Source organism: Polistes fuscatus, unplaced genomic scaffold, assembly GCF_010416935.1.
Source record: "Polistes fuscatus isolate 324 unplaced genomic scaffold, CU_Pfus_HIC Scaffold9, whole genome shotgun sequence".
In the NCBI taxonomy this organism is placed as follows: domain Eukaryota; kingdom Metazoa; phylum Arthropoda; class Insecta; order Hymenoptera; family Vespidae; genus Polistes; species Polistes fuscatus.
Window position 1 is genome coordinate 3,777,803 of NW_025113173.1, and position 26,494 is coordinate 3,804,296.

The 26,494-nt window shown below is 33.4% G+C and overlaps 1 protein-coding gene and 1 long non-coding RNA gene across 2 annotated transcripts in view; one reads left to right on the forward strand and one right to left on the reverse strand.

Annotated features, from left to right (window-relative positions):
* LOC122525732 overlaps positions 1 to 26,494 on the forward strand; it is a 94,191-nt gene that overhangs the window by 11,590 nt on the left and 56,107 nt on the right. The window lies entirely within an intron of this gene.
* The window catches only part of LOC122525710, a 37,262-nt gene continuing 17,142 nt past the window's right edge, over positions 6,375 to 26,494 (reverse strand). Inside the window, exon 2 of the long non-coding RNA XR_006305866.1 lies at positions 6,375 to 6,443. This is a non-coding gene — a long non-coding RNA (uncharacterized LOC122525710). The remainder of the gene's footprint in view (positions 6,444 to 26,494) is intronic.

The following is a 26,494-nucleotide window of genomic DNA, read 5'->3' on the forward strand; positions in this document are numbered from 1 at the left end:
CTTTGGTCCTTGACTACACAGACAGAACTACTACAAACGCGTGTTACTTCCTTCTAGAATAACAGCTGTCTACCAAAGTTGAAATCTACCGCGAATATTACGAATAATTAATACGTTGCTTTGTTTGCTCGTGTTACCAGTGGATGCAGGTAAACCTAGCCTTTTCCATTATCTCTCTCTCTCTCTCTCTATCTATCTCTATCTTTCTCTTTCTATCATTCTCAATCCTCGTCTTTATTCTCAAATGTTTATCAACATATATGTAATAATTAAATCATCTGTTCATTAATAAGATAATATTTTATAACGAGCATCTATATTATAGTTAGCTTCCTTTCTTACAAAGTATTTTGTTTTATTTTTCAAAAAATTATTATTATTCTCAAATGTTTATCAACTTGAAAGTACAAATATGTAATAATTAAATTATTTGTTCATTAATAAGATAATATTTTAACGAGCACCTATTATAGTAAGCTTCCTTTCTTAGAAATGATTTTTCTTTTCTCAGACAAAAAATTATAAACAAATGTACTTTCGACGATATCAAATAAATTCAATATTAATCACGCTATCTCTCTCTCTCTCTCTCTCTCTCTGACGAAAATGAAATTACATTTAGCCGTCCGTCTAACAAGCACGTAAAAGCAGCAATAGCAGTTGCAGTAGCAGTACTAGCAGAGGTGGTGCCAGAAGAGGAGGAGGAGGAGGAGGAAGAAGAGTAGGAATAGGAGTAGGAGTAGGAGTAGGAGTGAAATGTTGGTAAAGCTTGGAACGAAGGTGCGACTATTTGGCAGACATGTTTGGGCTCGTGCGAGATCAAACTCATAATCTGATCGGGCAGTTGCAAACGATAGCTTCGGACCTTATGGACGTTTTGCCAATATGAATAAATAACGCGTTTAATGCAAACGTAATATACATCGTGATATTCGATGTTCATCGAAAAATATATTTCTCTGGTAACATCGAATCGTTTAATTTACGATACTACCATATATAAGCGTTCAAGTTGTGTTACACATATATACACACACACATACACACACGTATTTCCATATAAATGAAAACTTAATTAATAACTTAATTTCTATTTGTAAATTTTTCTACGAAAGGATAAATTTCTTTCTTTCTTTCTTTTAATCGTTTGTTTTTTACGTATAGAACAACACACACATTTCAGTCGGTTTAAATAGTGAAAATCGCAATCGTTATCGCGTTATTTTCGTAAGTACGAAGCTTGGAAAATCGCTAGCCGAAAATGAAAATCAAATTAAGTGGCGAGCTCGTCGCTGTCTACTCTCGAAACCGCGAGAAATTTAGGTACGGTCGATAAAATTTATTTAATTTTACTCAAAAACTTCACGTCAATTTGTAACCATGGTAACCGCATTATCGATTTTCTACGGGTACCTAACTTACGTTACTTTTACAATAACCAACTTCACATTATTATTACGTATTATCATTATTATTGGCTCCTAACACGATTCAACGGTGATAATCAAATTGACGAGCATTTTCTTCCTGTTTTTTCAAAAGACTTCCGTGTTGCTTTTCTCGATACGGCTAAAAGTGTTTGCCCTGGTTCGTTGCTTCTTCTTCTTCTTCTTCTTCTTCTTCAACGCGAATTATACAAAAAAAATCCAATAAAATAAAATCAAATAAAATAAAATCAAATGAAATAAAACGAAACGGGAGGAAAAGGTACAAAATAAGATGAAAAATGAATTGGTAAGGTCAATTTTAAAAAGGTTAAGAAGAATTATTTTTAATAACTTAACAGAAGGGAGAAACTCGTGATCTTTAAAATCGTCGATAAATTTTCGGGTTCCCGCTTCAATTAGGTTTAAAATCGTAAAAATTACTTGCAATCCTATAAACGAGGAGGAGAGTCGTCCCTTTTTTCTCGGACGGAGAAGATTCGGGGTTAGAAGGGTGGGACGGGGGTGGGGAGAGTACTGGTTTAGACGAGAAGAAACCCACCGCCGACGTTTGCGCTCCCAGTTTTTTCCGGAGGAAGTAATTTCGACTGTTTAATGAAATTTTAAAATTTTTCCCCCTCGATGCGATATATAAACTGCTTGGTAACGACGAATCTCGAGATTTTTCCATTTCTTTCTTTGAACGTAACTCTTTTAGCAAATCTGCGTGCTTTTGAAATAAATTATTATTATTATTTTTTCTCGCTTTAACGAATTATAATAATAATAAAAAAATATCAAATATTATAATTAATATATATAATATTAATATTAATATATTAATTATTATTATTTAATATTAAATTAATAATATTAAAACATAATATTAATATAAATATAATTTTATAAATATAATTTTATAATTAATATAAATATAATTAATATAAAAATAGGAACAACATTTTTTCCCCTGGATAAAAATAATAATAGATGCTTATAATATTTGTAACACCTGACGTGAAATAAAAAAAAGTCGATTATATCTTTGATTATTAAATTTCTCATAGTACGATAATAATAACTATATGATGAAATTAGAAAAATGGAATTGAGAGCAAGAAACCCTATTTCATATAATTAATATAAATATAATTAATATTATTATAATAAATTATTATAATAAATAAAATTAATAGTATAATATAATAATAATTAGTAAATATAATAATAGTAAATATAATAATAATTATAATAATAAAATAAATAATATTATTATAATAAATTATTATATAAATATAATTAATATCATTATAATTAATATAAATATAATTAATATAAAAACAGGAACAACATTTTTTCACCTGGATAAAAGTAATAGTAGATGCTTATAATATTTGTAACACCTGACGTGAAATAAAAAAGTCGATTACATCATTGATTATTAAATTTGTCAGAGTACGATAATAATAACTATATGATGAAATTAGAAAAATGGAATTGAGAGCAAGAAACCCTATTTCATATAATTAATATAAATATAATTAATATTATTATAATAATTATAATAAATAAAATTAATAGTATAATATAATAATAATTAGTAAATATAATAATAGTAAATATAATAATATTATAATTAATATAAATATAATTAATATAAAAACAGGAACAACATTTTTTCACCTGGATAAAAGTAATAGTAAATGCTTATAATATTTGTAACACCTGACGCGAAATAAAAAAAAGTCGATTACATCTTTGATTATTAAATTTCTCATAGTACGATAATAATAACTATATGATGAAATTAGAAAAATGGAATTGAGAGCAAGAAACCCTATTTCATGTTCATGAATATCGACTAAGCTCGTCGAATATGCATTATTCTAAGAACTACTAACTAACTTTAAATCAGTTTGAAACGATATCACCGTAACTGCGTGGTGATCCCTCCTATCTATGGTAAATGAATTAACGTTTCGTGCAGAGTAACAAATAAAATTGCAAATTGTAATGAAAATAATATATATAACCTAACATATAATACAATATAATAAACTCATGATTAAAATCGCTTTTAGTTTAACCATATCGCGAGATTATATAATTTTTTTATTTTCCCCATTAGATCATCATCATCATCATCATTATCTCGTAACTAATTATTATTCAACGTTTTCCACCAATATATCCATCCACGTATTATCTAATATCTCAATACGTTCATCTCTGTGTGTGTGTGTGTTTCCCACCATCTATACATTTATTTATATAATCTAAACAAACTTGAATCCGCGAGGGTAGAGGTATTCGCATCTCGAAAGCGAATAATCGATCAGTACGAGGTGGATTTTAATTAAATGTAAAGGCAAAGCTATGGAATTGTTTTATCGCAAAGCACGTTGGAAACAAAAGGGAAGAGACACACAGAAGAAACAAAAAAAAAAAAAAAGCGAAGAGATCGAAGGTAAACAAGCGATCGTTTCCATCCCCCCTTGAACCCCCACCCCTTCCCCCAGACCACTTCCCACCCCCCCTCCTCTCCCGACCTACATATCGAACACCATCGATTATCCGGTTACAAGGCGAGAGAAAGAACTTTGCCGTAAAATAATGCCGATGGTGAATTGAGACTCGACATTTTCATTTCCGTACCGGCGTGTCATCGAACGCGGAGATGAATTCATACGTGCGTAAGTAAATCGCTGGAGAGTTATGCGAGTCCGGTTCGTGATAACTTTTTTCCAACCCTTTTGTTTTCTTTTCCTTCTTCTTTTTTCTTCCTTTCTTTCTTTCTTTTTTTTTCAAATCTTCATTCTCTTCGTTCTCTTCTTTTTTTTTTTTAGCTAGGAACTATACACGCGCGATTCCTGCTTTTCTCAATTTTCTTTTTCCCAGATTTTAACCCGATTTTTCTCTCTCGCGCATTTGCCATAGTGTCGACTTTGAAATCATAGTAGCTTTAACTATTAGCGGTTCGAGAATGAAGATGAGGAAGAGCCGTTTAAAAAAGTCCGCTCGAGGAGATTCCTCGAAAAGGAAACGTTTATTTTCAAGAGAATTGGTGGGGTCGGTTGGTTGGTTGGTGGGGTTGGTTGGTGGGGTTGGTTGGCCAGCTCCGGATAGTAAAACGAACGAATGGAAAGAGTAGGACGACGAATAGTATGCTCATAGTAACGAATACAGAAAGAAAAGGAAAGAGAATGAGAAAGAAGGGGAGTATGGGGAGGGACAGGGACAGGGGGAGTGGGGGGGAGGGGGGAAGAGGTAGCCGCTTAACAAACTGCTGAACTCACACCCCGTGGGATTTTATTTCTACTTAAATGGAGCTGCCGAGATACGCAGTTCGATCCGTGCCGAACCGCTTCTCCAACTCGGAATTTATTTGCACCGTTCGTTAGCTCCCGTTTTCCTTCCTCCTCCTTCTCCTTCTACTTCTCCTTCACCTCTTCTTCTTCTTCTTCTTCTTCTTCGAGGAACGAACGAACTCCTATCCTTTCTACAACTCCCATGGAACTTTTCTGTTTTTGAATTACGCGCGATAATGCGGTGGAACACGATTCAAGGTGAGAATTCGCGCGAGAGGAGGAAAAGTTGTTGAGAGAGAGAGAGAGAGAGAGGGAGGGGTGAGGAGGTCTATTATCGCACTAAAGAAGATTTCTAATGGAAACCTCGATCGATTCCCGTTCATCGTTCTCAGAAAGAAATATGCCAACTCTCGAGTGAGACCAATCGACCATAAATGCGAAATAACGATTATGATCTTAATCGTGAGTGAGTAAACGAGAGAGAAAAATAAGAGAGAAAATAGTAGAAAAAAAGGAAAGAAAATAATATCGAAGAGAGAAGAAAGAGAGAGAGAAAGAGAGAGATTGTTAACGACGTTAATTGCATTTTACGTAGGACTTTGAACGCGTGTAATAAAATTTTTTCTGTTTCTTCTTTTTTTATTCTTTTAATTCCTTTTTATAACTATTTGCTTCCCTCTCTCTCTCTCTCTCTCTCTCTCTTTCTCTCTCTCTCTCTCTTTCTCTTCCCCTCTATTCCAAAAGTTATACCGAACGGTAATACGCGGGTCTCGGTTAACGAGATGCTCGATTATAATTACGTGCGGTTGACATTAATTAATCGGTAAACGCGCGCGAGTTTACCGCGAAATTCATGCGGCTCACCTTGTACGGACCGAGATTCTCCACGATGCAGGTGAAGATGGCCTCACGACCGACTGAGATGGTGAGATTGTTCAGCGGTTTCCCGAATTTTGGTAATTCTGGAACAGAATCGTGAGTTTCTCTTTGTGAATTGTAATATAAACGATAACCGCAAATAAAATCGGACAACGTAGAGAGAGAGAGAGAGAGAGAGAGAGAGAGAGAGAATATGGGTTGTGGTTAGAAAAATAGGATAACAATATAAAATATATCATTCGAAAAAGTTAAACATTAATGCACAGTTTTACAGTTATATTACTGGATTTGTTTTGGTCACTTGTTTCCTTGTAAGATTGTTCAGCGGTTTCCCGAATTTTGATAATTCTGGAACAGAATCGTGAGTTTTTCTTTTTGCGAATGAAATACAAACGATAACCGCAAATTAAATCGGACAACGTAGAGAGAGAGAGAGAGTATGGGTTATGGTTAGAAAAATAGGATAAGAAAATAAAATATATCGTTTGAAAAGTTAAACATTAATGCACAGTTTTACAGTTATATCACTGAATACTTTTGATTTAAACCACTCGACTTGTTTCCTTGTAAGATTGTTCAGATTGTTCAGAGGTTTTCTTTGCGAATGAAATATAAACGATAACCGCAAATAAAATCGGACAACTTAGAGAGAGAGAGAGAGAGAGTATGGGTTATGGTTAGAAAAATAGGATAACAAAATAAAATATATCATTCGAAAAGTTAAACATTAATGCACAATTTTACAGTTATATCACTGAATTACTTTTGATTTAAACCACTCGACTTGTTTCCTTGTATGATTGTTCAGACGTTTTCCCGAATTTTGGTAATTCTGGAACAGAATCGTGAGTTTTTCTTTTTGCGAATGAAATACAAACGATAACCGCAAATTAAATCGGACAACGTAGAGAGAGAGAGAGAGAGTATGGGTTATGGTTAGAAAAATAGGATAAGAAAATAAAATATATCGTTTGAAAAAGTTAAACATTAATGCACAGTTTTACAGTTATATCACTGGATTTCTTTTGGTTTAAACCACTCGACTTGTTTCCTCTTACTTACTTACTTTTACTTTTACTTTTACTTATTCGCATCCTTGCTTGCTTGCTTGCTTGCTTGCTTGCTTGTTTGCTTACTTACTTACTTACTTTACTTACTTACTTACTTACTTACTTACTTACTTACGACGTTACTTACTTACAGCGTTACTTACTAGTACATACTTATGGCCCACCTACGAGCGTGTGAAAGTTTGCAAAGTACTCCAGGCGTGCGGTAGTGAATAGGGCGAGTTAACGTAAACGGGTCAAGCGCGGAGACTAAGCCGGGCTTCTTTATATTACTCGAGCAAAATCCTTATCTCGCACCGATCTCCGAGAATCGCGTTAAATTATCGCACGGAACGGAAGATTCTTCGGTGTTCGCTTCGTAGAAAGGGTACTGGTACTGGTACTGATACTGGTACTGGTACTGGTGGTGGTACTGGTGGTGGTGGTTGGAGTAAGTAAAGTAGAGAATGAGAGAAAGAGATAAAAGAATATCGGGGAGACGTCAAGTAAAGAGAGGAGGAGTGCAATGCGAGAGTAGGGGAGATAAAAAGGCTTTTTGAGAGAGAGAGAGGGAGAGATAAAATGAGAATAAGAAGGAAAGAAAGAGATGAGAAACACTGGGATCCGGTAGGATAGTTTGCGTTAATAACGTCGATGTTAATTAACCGTCAGCCACATCTCAAGACACATTTATCTCCCTGGCTGTCGCTTTTGCAAAGTTAGACCTCTCTCTTTCTCTTTCTTTCTCTTTCTACGACAAATTATCTGACAAACAGCATGGAGTTACAATCATACTAAGCTGCTTCTCGTGTCTTTTTCTCTTTCCCCTTCGTTTTAACCGATGGTTAGGTACATCTTTTCGCGGAAAAAGGTTTACTATTTGAGAGAGACATCTTCTATTTTCATTATCTTAAACAAGAATACTATATTCTTCGTTTGTAAAACAGTTATAAACTATCAAACCGAATGTCCTTTTACAAAAGAAGACATTTTACAACTACCATTCGAGTTACCAGATATTTATTCGCGTCCGTGTTATGTCACAAATGAAATGAAACGAAATTTACTTCATTAACTCGTTTCCTCTCTATTTCTATCTCTCTCCCATCTCATTTTCTCTTTAGATATTTACTTAATAAGGGTTTCAGACTCTTACAGAATATTCGAGACAATTATTGCGTACAAAGGTAAGGAATGTATTAATTTGGTTGCGCCCTGTTGTCTTCGTAATTTTTTTTTTTTTTATTTCTTTTTCAATGTCTTTTACAAGATTAAGAATGGAAGGGATGTTACGACAATAGAAATATATGAGCCGTTTATTTTGAAAGTGGCCTAACTCCATATAACCTTAAATTGAGATATTTAAAGGTTTGCGTTTCAATGCAATTAAAAATATACGTAAAGAATAACAATGAGTTATGTTGCTTAAGTGTATCTAAAGGTGTTCAATTTACAGTTCCTATTAAAATAATGGCAATTATTAAGTGAATAATATGCGTTTCTTACCAAGAATGGAGTTAGGCCACTTTCAAAATTAACAACCAGATTTGTTATAAAATTTGAAGGAACCGAAGTCCATTCAACATAATTTAAGATGCTTCAAATTGCGAAAAAACAATACTTATTTTATTTTACATATCTTTATAACACTTTAAAACATAAATTATGCGATTGAAAATATTTTTTACAAACATAAATTACAAAACAATTTTCTACTCATCTACATTTTGTGTATGTGAAAGGGATTTAAAGAAATCATGATGTTCCGGTGGTATATATCGTAATAAGTCAATTATGTCCTTGAATTTTGCGGTTGTAATTTGTCTTATATTTTTATACAGTGGTGTCAATACAATATTTTCGAACTTTCTTGGTCTACCCCGACGTGGTATTAAATTCAGGACTTTCAAATTTTCGTTCTCATTCATTGATGTCTTATAGAAAATCTTATTCATTTTTGAAAAACGCATCCAACATATTTTTAACCAGTTTATTGGTTCTCCGTTAGAATTCTTGACCCTTTTAAAAATTGCGTCTTCTAATAATTTGTTGATACAAAATCTTCTTGTCTCATTTCATGTACAATAAGGTTATTACCTTTCCGAAACTTTTTGATAATATTGTAATACTCTCGGGGGACAAACAGTAAATTATTTTTTTTTAATGCCATTTCTACCACACCAAAATCTCTACTCCTAATGGAGTTAGGCCACTTTCAAAATAAACGGTTCAGTGATTCAACTATCTGAAAACTTATGTGTCCAGAATTAGCGTATTTACTCTGAATATAAAAAATCTTAAATGCTTTATTGATAGATAATTTGAAGCTGTACATATTACCGTGGGTAACCGGAAAAAAATGAAAAATGGAGTTAGGCCACTTTCAAAATAAACGGCTCATATATATATACCTATCTCTCTCTCGCTCTCTTTTAAATTGAAAAACAACGTCTAGACTTTGAATTATTTGTTTATTCAAATAAAAATCGAATTATTTTCAACTCTACTGTTTTCGACCTCATTTTTCTTTTCACTCGTTGACAAAAATTTGTCCAATTTTAATTTATTAGATTTTGTAAACAATTTGTGTATATATTTTATACGTAATATCCATCGAAAGATTACAGTCAATGTAGTATTATTATAGATTGGATCATTAATTACTGCGAATGCGGGTAGACGATTCAATATCAATTTCTGTATCATCAAAGATCCGACTTATTTCAATCGTATGCTACCGGCTACGTGGGTAAAAATATTTCTCTGCGGTCTCTGGTTTCGATTTACCGTTTACCAATCTGCAAGTTCCGTTTCACGTAAAAGCTTGACCACGGAAGTTCAAACGATCAACGTTTAAGTGGAGAGGAACATCAAATGCGACGGTACTCCTTTCATCGTTTCCCATAAAATTTATCACGTGACGTATTCAAAGCAAATACATACACACATACACATATATATTTATATATATTTATATATGTGTAGGAAAATATTTGGTGCTATAAGTGAGAATAACCCGACGAGAGAGAAATTTTGGTTAAACGAGTGATAAAAGTCAACGTTATTTCATACTGAATTCAGTACATCGACCATTACGATCCGATAATAACCTTAATTACGATAATCATGTCAATAAGATAAAGAGATTATTTACGAGCTCATTTACTCGATTGTTCTACTACGGAAGAAGTATTGTCATTTCTAAATATAATAAAAGGAAATTTTATTTAAACGTCGTATATCGCATTAACGTGAAATTCTTTATCTTATATTTTTTTTTATTTTTATTTTAGTTGTTTGTTTGATATGTTCTATGCATTTTTTTTCCTTTTTTTTTTTTAATATTAAAAGTATTACATTTTGATTTGATTACACTTGTCAATTTAAAACAGATACTTAAACAAAATGAATACATTTTTGGTTCGTTAAAATATATCCATATTTTTTTGGATATCAATTACGATAAAAATTTGCACGTATTTTGGATAGTTTAATTAATTAATAGATAAAGGTGATTAAATATTATAGGATCGAACTTTTCTATGGCAAATAAAATCGGGATTTTCGCGAGGAAGTTAGTCCTGAATGGATCAAAGATTAAAGCAGTAAAGTGGAAAACCCGAGTTCAATAACCCCCCTACCCCCCATCCATTCAATCAAACGGCCCAATTTTTATTTCACGAATGTTACAATATGTTATTCAACAAAGATAAAACGAAAAGTACTTTTCTATATGAATTAAATGTCAGTAATTAATTATTGTATGAAAAAGTTTTGTAGAAAATACTCGAACGTATTCGATAGTACGAATGATTAATAGAAAAGGATGATTAAATAATACGATATAAAAAAAAGAGGATCAATCAAAAAAGGGTATTTTCGATTATCCGACGATGTTTCCCAGTAAAACAATGTATTCCCTTGCGAAAGTAGGGTAAGACAAGAAGAAAAGAAGCGTGTCTAGGGATCGAAGAGGTCTGTTTAAGATTGCACACCTCGAGGTACAGTTTTAATTGAACCGAAAGCTCTATCAAGAAAGAAGAAGAAGAAGAAAAAGAAAAGAAAAGAAAAGAAAGAAAGGAAAGAAAAAATAACAGAAGAGTTTCTTCGGGACGACTCGATTTATCCTTTACGAAAGAAAATCCCATTGGAGTCTGTGATACTAATCGTTAAATAAATAAATCTAGGGGGAAAAAAAAAAGGGAAAACAACAAAGCGATTTCGATTTCGATTTCGATTTTGGTTTCGGCCGATTGTAGTTTGTCTTATTCACATAGATAGACAAATATCGGATTAGAAAATATTCTAACAAAGGAATAATAGGAGAATTTGAGAGATTATACAATCAAGAACGATTATAGTGATACGTTTAATCATCTCGCGAATGTATTAGAGACTTTTGAATATTTAATAAATATGTATATGTGTGTATGAGTGTGTGTGTAGTAGAAAGATTTGAAGCAATGTTTCTAATCTCCTGCTTGACCTTTCCGAAGTCTATGTAAATCCTGCAAAAGGGAAGAGAAAGATCGAATAAGACGAGAGAAATAAAGAAAGTAAAAGAGAGAGAGAGAGAGAATAAGGGATGAGTGTGAGAGAGAGAGAGAGAGAGATAGTTAGATGCAGGAAAGGACAAAGAAGAGAAGGTATCGAAGAACGAAACCCGAAACGAGTTACGAATCCCAGCACGTTCAGGTATTATCATTCATGGGGGCGGATTTCATTCGAAAATAAACGTAACGATTTGATCCGTCGATCGAGGAATCGATATTGATCTTCTCGATGACCGGCTAAACGAGTTTGCGTTTCCATAATTGCTATCATGAAATATGTAAGAAATTGCTTTTGAATTTTCTCTCGAGATGAACGGCAAAGAAGTGTGTGTGGGTGTGGGGGGAAGAGAGAGTAAGGGAAAAGAAAACTAATTCAGAAAAATGCAGAGAAGATTCGAAAGGAATAAGAATGGGAATAAGAATAAGTAGAATAAAGGAAGGGGGAGGGGAAGGAGAAAAAAAAACTAGAAAAAGAAGAAGAAGAAGAAGAAGAAGATTACGAGAAGAAGATTACAGAGGATGCAATGAAATTCATCTTAGAAAGTCGAGGAGCAATGTCATTCTTCTATTTGAAAGAATAGAAAGTATTACGAGAGAGATATCCTGGGAGCAGAAACCATCAATCCGTGACGCGTCGTCACGTTCATCCGAAAGGAACGTTCTTCTTTTTTCTTTCGCGGAAAACTAACTTCATGAGCCTATAGACGATACTATCTATCATTCTTCTCTTTCGTCGTTTCGTTAAAAGATTGCTACCAATTCTCACCCATTTTTGAAGTTATACTTCTTTTGGCGCGTTGGGGGAAAATTAATGGGGTGTGTGACTTTTTGGTTCCGAGCGTCTGGGAAAAAAACGACACCGTGAAGTTTGTCAAGTATTTACGAAGGCGCGGCAAAGAGATTTCTAAAGTATACGGTATGAAGTTTTCTTTTTCTTCTTCCCCCCTTTTTTTTCTCAAGCGGGTCACCAATCCGAATACTAATCGTACTCAGCGCCGCTTACTTAAAATGATCGAAGCGAGAACTATGCTGTAACCGCGCCATAACTGTTGACGCGTGAAGTATTCGATATATCTCTCTTATTTAGTATGGACTGATATCTATATTTTGATATTTTCTTTTCTTTTTTTTATTCTTTCTTATATATATATATATTAATATTTTTTAAGTTATTTTTTTTCTTTGAAGTCTTTTTTTGAAGTTATTTTTGAGTTATTGAGGTTATGTTCGTTTTGGTACGCCAAAAGAAGTATAACTTCTTATTATTATTATTATTTATTATTGATAATAATTTTATTTTGAGGTTATTGAGGTTATATTCGTTTTGGTACGCTAAAGAAGTATAACTTCTTACGTGAGTACATATTTTGTATTCTTTCTTATATATGTAATATATCGATCGATTGAAAATATGTTTCCTTTCTTTTTTTTTAAAGTTATTTTTGAGGTTATTGAGGTTATGTTTGTTTTGGTACGCAAAAGAAGTATAACTTCTTACGTGCGTACATAAGTACACACACCAGTTTTTTTTATTCTTTCTTATATATATATCATAATAATAATTTTTCTTTATAAGTTATTTTTTTTTCTTTGAATTTTTTGTTTTGAAGTTATTTTTGAGGTTATTGAGGTTATATTCGTTTTGGTACTGCAAAGAAGTATAACTTCTTACGTGCGTATATAAGTACACACACCAGTTTATTCTACTTTCACCGATAGATTCATTCGAGAATGTGTGTCCCCCTCCCCATTGATTTAGAATTAGGATCGCAATTTTGAACGATTTAGGATTTCGGATAATCCTCATTTTTCTTCTTTCGTAAATTTATTCTTTCGCAGTTTATTCTTTCATACGGGTTATTCGTTCGTAAGTTCATACGTTCGTTCGTTTTCGTGAAAACAAAGTTTATAAAACATTATTACGCGTGTATGTTTTCTTTTTCCTTTTTCTTTTTTATTTTCTTTATTTTTTAACGAGACACACACGATATCGTGTTATAATTAGCGTCGTCGATTATGCAGGAGTTTTTTTTTTTTAAGCCAACAACCCACACACACACACACACACACACACTAAGAAGTTCCGTGCTACTCATGCGACACAATATTTTTCTCGCGTAATTCATATATCTTGCCGGCGGCTTGATTACCAAGGATAAAAACCTCTACTGCCCAAGGGTTTTTGATAAAGCGAACGCGAGATCACAAATGTAATGTTAACTTTACTCCGAATTAACTATACTTTCATTTTATATTCGCAAATTCGACGAGATGTAGGTGGTGAAAGTAAGTGGAATTGATCCCTTATTCCTTGCGTGCTGGTAACACCAACTTTTTAAAACTCAATTTTATTTTCTCTCTTACTTTCCGCACGATTACTAATAATCATTCGATTTCTTTTCTTTTCTTTCTTTTTTTTCATCTCGAAAACTGGAATATTTATCTAGCTCTCTCTCTCTCTCTCACTTTGATCTAGTTCGTAAAATTTTCATCTGAAGCATACGTTGTAAAGTACATTTAATAAATTTCATTATTTTATTATTGCTTTTTGGAAAAGTTTCACTTTAATTTCTCGTATTACGATCCTCATTTACCGATAACGTAGGAAAGTAATTCGGTCGTGCTTGGAATAGTAATAAGTACATATGTACTTCTTTTCTTCTCTCTCTCTCTCTCCGAAGAAAAAAAAAATCAAGCAAGAGAATTTCAGTGTGCGGCTAATGAATTTTACGTTTAAAATCTTTTTACTACGTGATGGAGGAAACAGTTAAACAGATATATATATACCGGTAAATCTCATTGTGTTCAATTAATTTACTTATAATCATCACACTTGGATATAATATTTCAATCTTCTGATCGTGATAATATAAAACGAAACTCTTTCAATTAAATGATATTAAAACGAGAAACCAAAAAAAAGAAAAGAAAATTCACGAGTATCGATTATATCTCACGCGAGAGAAAATATTTAGTTTATTATTAAAAAGGCATCCCATTCTTTTTCTTTTTTAAATTATATTTCTTCGATCAAAGTGAATGATGCTCGACAAATTCAATGCAACAAAATCAATGTGAAGTTGTAGAAATAAAAATGAAATAACAAACCAACGTTAATGAAAGGAGCAGGGTTATTGTACTCAATTCATCACACACACACACAGACAGACAGACAGACCAAAGGTGTCACTTCAGAGGAAACTAAATTACAGTGAGTGCATGAAAATGTATTGATAGATGACGTTAACGCTCGGAATAATTCGAATAACCAAAAGTGTCGCGGTTGATTTGAAAAAAATCTACCGAACGATCCATTTGACCGCAATTTTTCCTTTTAGACTGCTTATACGATGATCACGTTAACCTGTTAACCAATGAATGAACAGAGAGTACTTGTTACAATAATTTCATTAATAATTATCAATCGTTTCTTCATTCGTTTCTTCCTATATTACAAGGAACAACGTTACACTTTTCAACGATGACATTAATTTAACTCACTTAATATATAAACATTTTTTATTCTCATCAAAGAGAGATCTTCTATTCCTAGTTTTAAAATAACGAAGATAATAAATCACCAAAACCTCCAATGATACAGTCAAACATAAAACAGGGTGGGTGGTGGGGTGGGGTGGGGGTGGGAGTAAAGAAAGTAAGCATTCTTTTCACAGTGTCGATAAATTTCAACAAACAACGTTGAAAGTTTGAGAACGTAACAACAAATTCAATAGTAAAGTTACGTATCCATGAAATCCAGGATCGAACGGCAAATATTCGAGGTGCATGGGTTAACGATGCGATGGATACGAAGTCTTGCTTTGATACTGTTTCACTTCTACAAAGGTCGAGGGTATCTTCTAAAAGGAGCTTCGAGAAGAGCGAGAAGGATAATAGAATGAGATGGAGAGGGGATGAAGTGGAGAGGGAAGGTTGTAGGAGGATTACGAGAGAGAGAGAGAGAGAGAGAGAGAGAGAGAAATGGCAGAACAAGAGTGAATACCTTGCAAACCTCAAGACATTTGATTGTACGAATCGCGATCGGTTATAAAGCTATGCCCTTTGAGTTTGAATTCTGAGTGTGTGCCTTCTCGTACGAACGACATACCCTTAATCGAATACTATCGTATAAGGATATAATTTGGGATCGATACCGATAACCTAAACTTCATTATTTACGAGATAGGATATTAGACAGAGAGCTTGGTCGATCTATCTACAAAGTCAAAACACTTCCTCGAAATAACTTATTGATTTATCCAGCCCTTTACGATGGATGAAGGATCATCGTTCGTGCATTAATCATTTTATTCAAGACAATTTTGTAATATTTCCAATTACGCGATAAATTGGAATGATACTTGTTTCGTTTGATAATTAGATCCGATTTATGTTACGTTTGATAAATTGATATGTAATGATGTCGATATTATAGGTCTTCGTGGCTCAAGTGGTAGAGCGTTCTTTCGGTGTGCGGAAGATCCCGGGTTCGAATCCCGGGCCTCTCGATTTGTTAAACAATAGAAGCTCGAATTTTATTGGGAGAGTTCTTCGAACGAACAAAATGCTTCAGGGTTGCGTCACTAATGTCGATATTTTATATATTGATTTTATAGTCAAATATATGTTATTTCATTTTCTATTTAGGTTAAATTATCTGATATAATATTAGGAGAAAAGTATTAGAATCAAATTAAATTTGTAATTATAAATTAGTAAGGAATATATACATGTTTATGTATTATAAATGAATTCGTTCTAACATTATTCAAATATATGAAAAATAAATGACACTAATAGTCTTTTATATTAAATCTCGTAACATTAATTTCTGATAAATTTAATAATTTAATAAGAAAAAAAAAACACATATATATAAAGATAGAAAAATGTTATCGATATTACATCATATGTATATACCATACACTTACTTATATACATACCACGTACATTATATACACACACTTACGTACATATGTTAGAATCGTCAAGCTTACACTTCAAGTCGAACGGTTACCAACAATAGAATACATCCAACAACACGAAAGGGGGTTCACTCGAGATCGTCCTCCGGAGAATGCACACGAATCTCATGTATCTTCAGGACGTATATGTACGTTATATTCTCATGGGAAAATATAGAAAGATGAGAGATCAAATATAAGAGAGAGAAAGATAGATAGATAGAGAGTAGAGTATAGAATAAAATAAAGAATAACGAATCGCGTGTTTAGAATGACGTTTCGGGTTTTTCGAAAAAAGTATGTCAACGTCGTCACGTCGTTTGCCATTGTTTCCCCCGAATGAGTCTGATAGACGTCGTAACCATAATCTATAAGGACCTAAGAATACGCTTCGGACCGTGGCCCCCGGACTAATTAACATCGGAATGGGCAGGGAAGAGCGGCTCGTCGGCTGCGTTTTCATTGCGCTGGCAATAAATCCAGGAAGCAGATAAGCGTTATCGTGGTCTTTCGCCAGCACCTATCTGTACTACCAGGGCTTTCCCTATTCTCGAACGGACATATAGGTTTGCAGGTACACAACGCGTTACACGAACACTATATACACACACATATATATATGTACACATATACAAATGTAGTAAACACAAGTTAACAGGGGGTGAGTCTCATCGATCGATCGGTTGGTTAGCTTCGTCGATTCAACTGAACACACTGCGAGTACGATCGAAAACGATCGAAACCGATCGACACGGATCGAAGACGAAAGTACGCGAATACCGACTAGAGTCACGCCTTTTTTATTTCCTCTTGTGCGAGTAGTTGGAAAATCTCGTGTTCCCTCGTATTAAGCTTCATAATTCACGTTCGGGGTCCGTATCTATGTGTGGTATATAAGTCTGCGTGTGTGTATATGTACGCATGTATGTAGGTATGTACAACGAAAGGGATCGTTCGTTGAACGAACTCGAGTCGAGTGTGTTCTCAACGTGAGAAAGAGAGAGAGAGAGAGAGAGAGAGAGAATTGTGTGGTTTGCGCGTGTAATGGGTCTGTAAATGAGTCGAAAGAGGAAAAAGGTTCGAGAAACGAATACTTTCTCACGTACTTTTAATGGGAATCGATTTTAGTACTGAGAGAGAAAGAGAGAGAGAGAGAATAATTTTTCAAAAAGAGAACTACCGGATTAACGATTCCAAAGCCTCTTCCTGTAATCGTGACCACGTTGTTCTCGATTCTCTCTATACATATGTAAAGGTATATCTACATATACCTAGATAGACGGATAGATAGATATATGTATAGATACGTTTAGGTTTCTTTATGGAATGAATCGTGAAGAAGAGATTGACCCATCGCCCAAGTAACTAACCAACCAACCAACTAACTAACTTAACCCTTCTTAATCGTGAAACGAAACGAATTATTATCCGCGTGCATGCAAGTACCGTTGGTACGCTTCGGTTTGTGCTCGGTTTGTGTTCGGTTTGTGTTGCGCGTTCGGTCAATTAGTCGACGATCACCTATCTTCCGTTTATGTCATCATAAAATATGTTGCCAAAGCATGAACGATGGACGATTTCTCTCTCTTCATATCCGATATATGGAATGCCTGAAGGCAAATGGAAAGGGATGTTCCAGCTCGTTAAATGGACACCCGCACGACTCCTCTCAACCCTCATACTCCCCCTACCACCTCTACCATTCACCCCGTTTACTCTGAACAATTTGCTAATGAATAACGAGAGTCATATCGTTCATTAGAAAATCCGCTTTTGGCGACGTTGTAACGAGGAAGAACGTTGCGTAAGCGAGAGCATTGTCATCATCATCATCATCATCATCATCATCATCATCATCATCATCATCGTCGTCATAGTGCGAACTATCATGGCTAGCATCTCTATGAGAGAGAAAAAGGTTGCCATAATACGACCAAAAGCCTCGAGAATATTCAAGGAGAAAACTTTTCACCAGCCATGGGGGTTATAGAACGCAATTTCACCATCTACACTAAATTATATTGTTCACCGTGTTAAAACGTTCAAACGAGATTGCACGAGAGTGCTGATAATCATTTTACTATAAGTGAGTTTCTAATATGCTCCGGGGATGATGATTACTTCGTTATTCGTTCTAGAATAATGGTAACTAAGAAATAAAAGAACATAACCTAAAATCTAAACTTTCTATCTAGGGATAATACTTCATTCGTGATATCCCTAGGCTCACTATATTCCACGATTCGAATGAATAAACAAAGAAAAAATAAGGAGAAATAATATCGATCTTTACAAAATCGGGATAGAAAATTTCTCAAGCTCTCGCTCTGTGCTTAGAAATCTGACCAACGTCTGCTAATGTCATGGGAAGGAAGATAAGGGCAGGAAGAATGATTTCGATGAAAAATCTCGACCTATTCGTCTTTACTTTCTTTCCTTTGAAATGAGATGAAATAGAATAGAATAGAAGAGAAAAGTAAAGTAAAGAAAAGAAAAGAAAAGAAAAGAAAAGAAAAGAAAAAAAAACACATTTCGTAGAATTCATCTTCGTCTATTAGTTTTAGAAAAATAAAAAAAAAAAAAGAGGCCAGTTGTTGTTGTTAGTAAGAAAAGCTAAAAGTTCTTATTCGTAGGAGCATATGTATCAAAAATCGAAACGTTACGTTTCCTTTCCCCCCACCCTCTTTTATAAAATAACGAGAAAGATGAATAAGACGGATCGATGCTTACGAAATCCACTTATCACGGTGAATAAAAATAACCGACGCGGAACGACCGGCAGCCAGTTTTCGCGAAAGGGGAAACAAAAAGTCGAATGCTCGTAGATAAACTATTATGCGATTCGACCTAACAACAATATCGGTGCATTCAAATTTAAACGATACACCTGCAACCGTACAATAACAGTCGCGAGATTAAATCCCCTACGACCGGGGGTTGTAATCAGATCGCGGTAATAAACTCTCTATCTGTAACACCCCCCCACCCACCCACCCCACTTGTGTGTTTCTTTTCTTCCTTTTTTTCCCCCTCTATTTTTCCCTTTCTCTCTGGTTTTATTTCTCTTCTTCTTCTTTGTTTCATTTTACCTTCGCAATCCGCTTTTCGCGCCCTTTTCTCTCTCCTTCGGTTTTCCACTATTGTATTCCACACGTATACCTTTTTTTTTTCTTTTTTTGGTTACTCTTAGTCTCGCACTATCTCTTTTCCACCGTTTCTTTTTTTATTTCTATCTCTCTCTCTCTCTTTCTCATTTCTACCCCATCTCCCTGTTCACCTTCCTCCTTCTCCTCCTCCTCCTCCTCCTCCTCGGAACAATTACGGCGCATTTTAATTAAAAATTCTATTAATTCGCGAGTTCATAGCAACGGTCCCGGCGGAAACAAACGGCACCGTTTCGAAGTATTAAAAGATAGTTTTAAGGCCGCGAAACCGTTCTCGCGTTATATTACCGCAAAAAAGGAGTGAGAAGAAAGAGAGAGAGAGGGAAGGGGAGGAGTGTGCTGGTGTACTGGATTGGTGGGAAAATAAGAAAAGATTGCAACCGTGGGTAGGAAAAAAAATCTTTGAGTAGGCGCGCTCTCTCGAAACGTCGGCTAATTTTCTTTTTTAATTCCACCGACCCTTTCTTTCTTTCTTTCTTTCTTTCTTATCTTTCTTACCTTTCAAGCCGAAACGCGTTAATCCCACGAGACGCCGAGGTAAGTAAACACCCAGTCCACGTTGGACTTTTGTCCATTTACCGTAACATCGGAGATGGGTACTACTGCCGTTGGAAACTTTTGTACTTTAGCACGAGTCGAAAGTCTTAGCACATTTAGAATTAGACTTGGGACCTTTATCTGAATCCCGCAATACCAGTATTACTTTTAACACCTTTCCTTCTCATTTTCTATTCGGTTTTCATCAAAATATCAAGCAGAATAAGAAGAAGAATAAGAAGAAGAAGAAGAAAAAATTCAGAAGAAAAATAACTTTATCCATTAAGGATAATCGAGAAATATTTTTGTTTATCATATATTATATATTTGATTAAAAATAATTTCAATATAAGAAAATTAGATTAAAAATACAAGAAAATTATATTAAAATTTATATACTCGATTTTTCTTTTATGATACAATTAAATAAGTTGGTATCTTGCACCTTTATCTGAATTTTGCAATACCAGTGTTTCTTTTAACACCTTTCCTTCTCATTTTCTATTCGGTTTTCATCAAAATATCAAGAAGAAGAAGAAGAAGAAGAAGAAGAAAAAATTAATAAGAAAAATAACTTTATCCATTAAGGATAATCGAGGAATATTTTTGTTTATCATATATTATATATTTGATTAAAAATACAAGAAAATTAGATTAAATTATTATATACTCGATTTTTCTTTTATGATACAATTAAATAAGTTGGTATCTTGGATCTTTATCTGAATTTTGCAATATCAGTGTTTCTTTTAACACCTTTTCTTCTCATTTTCTATTCGGTTTTCATTAAAATATCAAGAAAAATAAGAAGAAGAAGAAAAAATTAATAAGAAAATTAACTTTATCCATTAAGGATAATCGAGGAATATTTTTTTTTATCATATTATATATTTGATTAAAAATAACTTCAATATAAGAAAATAGATTTAAATTAATATACTATATTATATATTTTATACTATATTAATAAAATTAATATTAATATACTAGAAAAATTAATAAAAAAAATAACTTTATCCTTTAAGGATAATCGAGGAATATTTTTGTTTATCATATAATTTATATTTGATTAAAAATACAAGAAAATTAGATTAAAATTTATATACTCGATTTTTCTTTTATGATATAATTAAATAAGTTCCTTTATCTGAATCCTGCAATATCAGTGTTACTTTTAACACTTTTCCTTTTCATTTTCTATTTAGTTTTCATCAAAATATCAAGAAGAAAAATTAATAAGAAAAACAACTTTATCCATTAAGGATAATTGAGGAATCATATATTTATTTTATTTTTTATTTATCATATTATATTTTGATTAAAATATAAGAAAATTATATTAAAATAAACATACTCAATTTTTCATTTATTTATGATACAATTAAATAAGTTAGTATAGAAACGAAACAATGTTATGGGAAATGATGCTTGTCCGAGTTTATTAAATCACGTTATATCGAAAGCTTATACAATTATCAGATTAATGTCTCGAGTTTTATTAAAAGATCTCATTGAACGAAACTATTTCCTTGTAATCGAAGTTACATCAATGGCTATTCAAATATCTCTAGTTTGACGTATAGATTCATAGAAGAGAGAGAGAGAGAGAGAGAGAGAGAGAGAGAGAGAGGGAGAGGAAGAGGAAGAGGAAGAGAGACCAAAGTTACTGGAAACCAGAGTGATTTCCACTTGATGGATCTTCAACCTGTAGTATATTACCAGGATATATTTCTCATACGAAAACGAACAAATCTAAAGAATAATAATAAAATTTATACTACTTCCAAAAAAAAAAACTGGTGTGTGTACTTATGTACGCACGTAAGAAGTTATACTTCTTTGCAGTACCAAAACGAACATAACCTCAATAACCTCAAAAATAACTTCAAAAAAAACTTCAAAGAAAAAAAATAACTTAAAAAAACTGGTGTGTGTACTTATGTACGCACGTAAGAAGTTATACTTCTTTGCAGTACCAAAACGAACATAACCTCAATAACCTCAAAAATAACTTAACAAAAAAAATTTATTATTATTATTATTAATTTAAATTTATTATCGATATATTATATATATTAGAAAGAATAATAAAATATCATAATAGATATCAGTCCATACTAAATATAAGAGAGATATATCGAATAACTTCACGCGTCAACAGCCATGGCGCGGTTACAGCATTAGTTCTCGCTTCGATCATTTAAGTAAAGCAGCGCTGAGTACGATTAGTACTTGGATGGGTGACCCGCTTGAGAAAAAAAGGGGGGAAGAAGAGAAGACAACTTCATGCCGTATACTTGAAATCGCTTTCCCGAGCGTCGTAATTACTGACAAACTTCATGGTGTCGTTTCTCCAGACGCTCGGAACAAAATCACTCCCCATTACATTTTCCCCAACGCGCCAAAAGAAGTATAACTTCAAAAATGTTGCATAATTCGATAAAGTATATCGTTAAGGTTTACCTTTATTTTTCTTTACTAAATTTCTTTCATTCTTAATAATTATAAAACAATGACGAATGGGTGGGGTGAGGGGATATCTATATTTACAAATAAGAAAAGAAACAAGTAACGAAAGGAAAGAAAGAAAAAATCAAAAAAGAAGAGAGAGAGTACGTGCCTATTTGTAGGAAATGAGAAATAAATTCAAATTGATATAGCAATACTTGATCCCTGAAGTTTTACCTTGAGAAAGATAGATGCCTTCTTCTTCTCCCCCTTCCCCACCCCTTCCCACCCCCTCTTTTCGGTGTTATATGCAAGAGATGCATCATCCCTTCTTTCTCTAACGACGTTCTTACAATATTTTCTCTCGGAACATGAGGAAAACTAACGATTATCTTACGAAAGGTACGATAAAGCCGCATCTAAATATCTAATTCTCGTGTCAGCAGCGTGCACGGGACCATCACACCTTTCGAGAAAGCTAGCTCCAAGCCTCGGATATGAATAATAATTAATCGTTATATGCGCGGAAACTATACCGAAAGTTAATGCATCTCATTACGAACCCGTAGTCAAGTCGTCTGAGTTTTATACCGTTTGCAAAGAAACGACTTTTGTCTTTGTCGGTTATTCCTACGAAAACGAAAACTAAAGAGAAAGATGGATAGATAAAGTGAGACAAAGAAACAGAAAGAGAGAGAGAGAAATAGAGTGAGAGTGAGATAGAGTGAGAGTTAGAGAGAAAGAGAAAGAAAGAGAGTGAGCTAGAGTGAGAGTGAGAGAGAGAGAGAGAGAGAGAGAGATAGAAAAGTGTAAAACGTATTGCACATCGACGCAGACTTTGGGATTTGTAAAGTAGGACGTCTTGACTGAGACACTTAGCAAGGATAACGGTATCGCAAGTTATCTTTCTCTCTTTCTCTCTTTTTCTCTCTTTCTTTTTCTCTCTTTTTCTTTCTCTTTTGCCCCTTCTATTTCTCTGTCTATCTCTATCTCTCCTTTCTCTTAGCTTGAAAGCGGCGTAAAGTTCGAGCTTAAAACACAATTTAGTCGGCGGCAAGCCTCCTATATCCCTGCGACGAAATAGGTGAGATCGTCTAGGAGAACAGGTGGGTCGAGGTAAGTCGTTCGAAGGAAAATCGTTTCCACGCTCAGAGATTTTTCTCAAGAAGATTTTCCTTCCAGGTCGGGTAAGAGATAAAAAAGAAAAAGGAAAAGAGAAAGGGAGAAAAAAGGGGAGAAAATAAAAGGAAAACAAAAGGTACGGGGGGAGGGAAGAAAGAAATTAAGAAGAAGATGCGAAAGAAAAAGGAGAAGAAGAAGAAGAAGAGAAGAGGAAGAAGAAGAAGAAAATATAAAACAGAAGCGTTACGGTATCGCAAGGTTTTTTCTTCAGATTTTCCTTACGTCGGGCTGATGCACGTGCCCGAATCCGTCCACTTTATAAATCTCTATCTCGCGTTTTTCTCGTGTTAGAAAAGCAATCGATTAGAGTTTTGAAATGAAAGAATGAAAGGAAAGGAAAAAAAAAGAAACATTCGCGAAGCTTCCTGCAAAAGTAACCGTATACTACTCGGCGATAATCCTCTTATAACTCGAAACGAGATCCTCCTCTGTCGAGCTTTCTTCTTTAGATATCTTTCCCTTTCTTTCTTTTTTTCTGCAAGTTTTATGAAAAGAAATGAAAATCTATAAAATAAATAAATTGAAAAAAAAGAAATTACATCACACAAAATACATGCGAAAATCATTGTCTTTCATCAACATTTTCGACCATTTCCAAACGAGAAAAATTCCAAACGAGTTCCTCCCCTATCAAGCTTTTTTCAGATATCTTTCCCATTTTTTTTTTCTATGAAAAGAAATGAAAATCTATAAAATAAATAAATAGAAAAAAAAATTACAATCACACACTTATAATAGACGCGAAAATCATTGTTTTTCATCAACATTTTCGATCATTTTCAAACGAGAAATAATACTACGAAATACAATCACTTATAATACAATTCGAAAATCATTGTCTTTCATCAACATTTTCGATCATTTTCAAACAAGAAACAATACTACGAAATACAATCAGTTATAATACACCTCGAAAATCATTGTCTTTCATCAACATTTTCAATCATTTTCAAACAAGAAACAATACTACGAAATACAATCAGTTATAATACACCTCGAAAATCATTGCCTTTTATCAACATTTTCAATCATTTTCAAACGGGAAATAATACTACGAAATACAATCAGTTATAATACACCTCGAAAATCATTGTCTTTCATCAACATTTTCTATCATTTCCAAACGAGAAAAATTCGAAACGAGATCCTCCCCTATCAAGCTTTTTTCAGATATCTTTCCCTTTCTTTTTTTTTCTATGAAAAGAAATGAAAATCTATAAAATAAATAAATTGAAAAAAAGAAACAAATTACAATCACTCATAATACACCTCGAAAATCATTGTCTTTCATCAACATTTCCGATCATTTTCAAACGGGAAATAATACTACGAAATACAATCACTTATAATACACCTCGAAAATCATTGCCTTTTATCAACATTTTCAATCATTTTCAAACGGGAAATAATACTACGAAATACAATCACTCATAATACACCACGAAAATCATTGTCTTTCATCAACATTTTCGACCATTTCCAAATGGGAAAAGCTCGAAACGAGATCCTCCCCTATCGAGCTTTCTTTAGATATCTTTCCCTTTCTTTCTTTTTTCTACAAGTTTTATGAAAAGAAATGAAAATCTATAAAATAAATAAATTGAAAAAAAAAAACAAATTACAATCACTCATAATACACTCGAAAATCATTGTCTTTCATCAACATTTTCGATCATTTTCAAACAAGAAACAATACTACGAAATACAATCAGTTATAATACACCTCGAAAATCATTGTCTTTTATCAACATTTTCAATCATTTTCAAACGGGAAATAATACTACGAAATACAATCACTTATAATACACCTCGAAAATCATTGCCTTTTATCAACATTGTCAATCATTTTCAAACAAGAAACAATACTACGAAATACAATCACATATAATACAATTCGAAAATCATTGTCTTTCATCAACATTTTCGATCATTTTCAAACAGAAACAATACTACGAAATACAATCAGTTATAATAAACTTTGAAAATCATTGTCTTTCATGAACATTTTCGACCATTTCCAAACGGGAAATAACAGTAAGTAAGTAAGTACGGAACGTCGAACGCAAATCGATTTGGTGGGGTTGTTTGAGGGGTGGGACGAGGTCTGCCCGGATACCGGTAATTTGCGACACGCGATCTCGCACCAAATGAAAACTTGATGCCGTCAGGTGGATCGGTTTGGCGCCACGCAGTCGTTCCGGTTATTTCATCAAACCGGCGACCAACGTTGATCTTGTCTTTTCACGAATCGAATTCCCCATAGGGTCTACACACGTATACATATACGTGTATTAATCTATGTTTGTATGCGTGATTGAGTTTATACCTACCCTTTGATCCATACATTTTACTTTCATCTTCTCTAAGAACTCTAACGTTATAATATATTACTGTAAGAAAATATCAGTCTCACTGAGAATAATTTAGTAACTAATGGAAGTGTTTCATACGAAACGGGAAGGAGTAGGGAGGGGGGAGAGGGATATTGATTTTAAATATTAAAAAATAATAGGGGTAAATATCGAGCTCGCACCTTGAATTATTCGATAAACATCAAAGAGTTAGGTGAATTGAAAAATGAACAAAGTATTATATTAAGTACACACGATATAAACTTTGTACGTTATTTGAAATATGGAAAAAAAAGGTAATCGAAAATGACAGCGATCTTATCATTGATTTAAACTCAGCCTTAAGTATTTCCTCTCTTTTTTTTTCCTTTCTCCCTTTTTACATATTCTTCGATTCGCATTAAATCTAATTAACATTAAACAAATAAAATATTCATTTCTAATTTCAAAAACCGAATCTTATATATATGAACGTTTGAATAATAAAATAGAATTTCAATGATATTTATTTTAGAATCTATTTTCTAATCTAACAACGATTACATTTTCCTGTAAATTTCTGTAAATTTCTGTAAACCGTAAAAAGCAAACGAAAATTGTTATATAAGTTAATAATATTTGATTAATTACGTTTC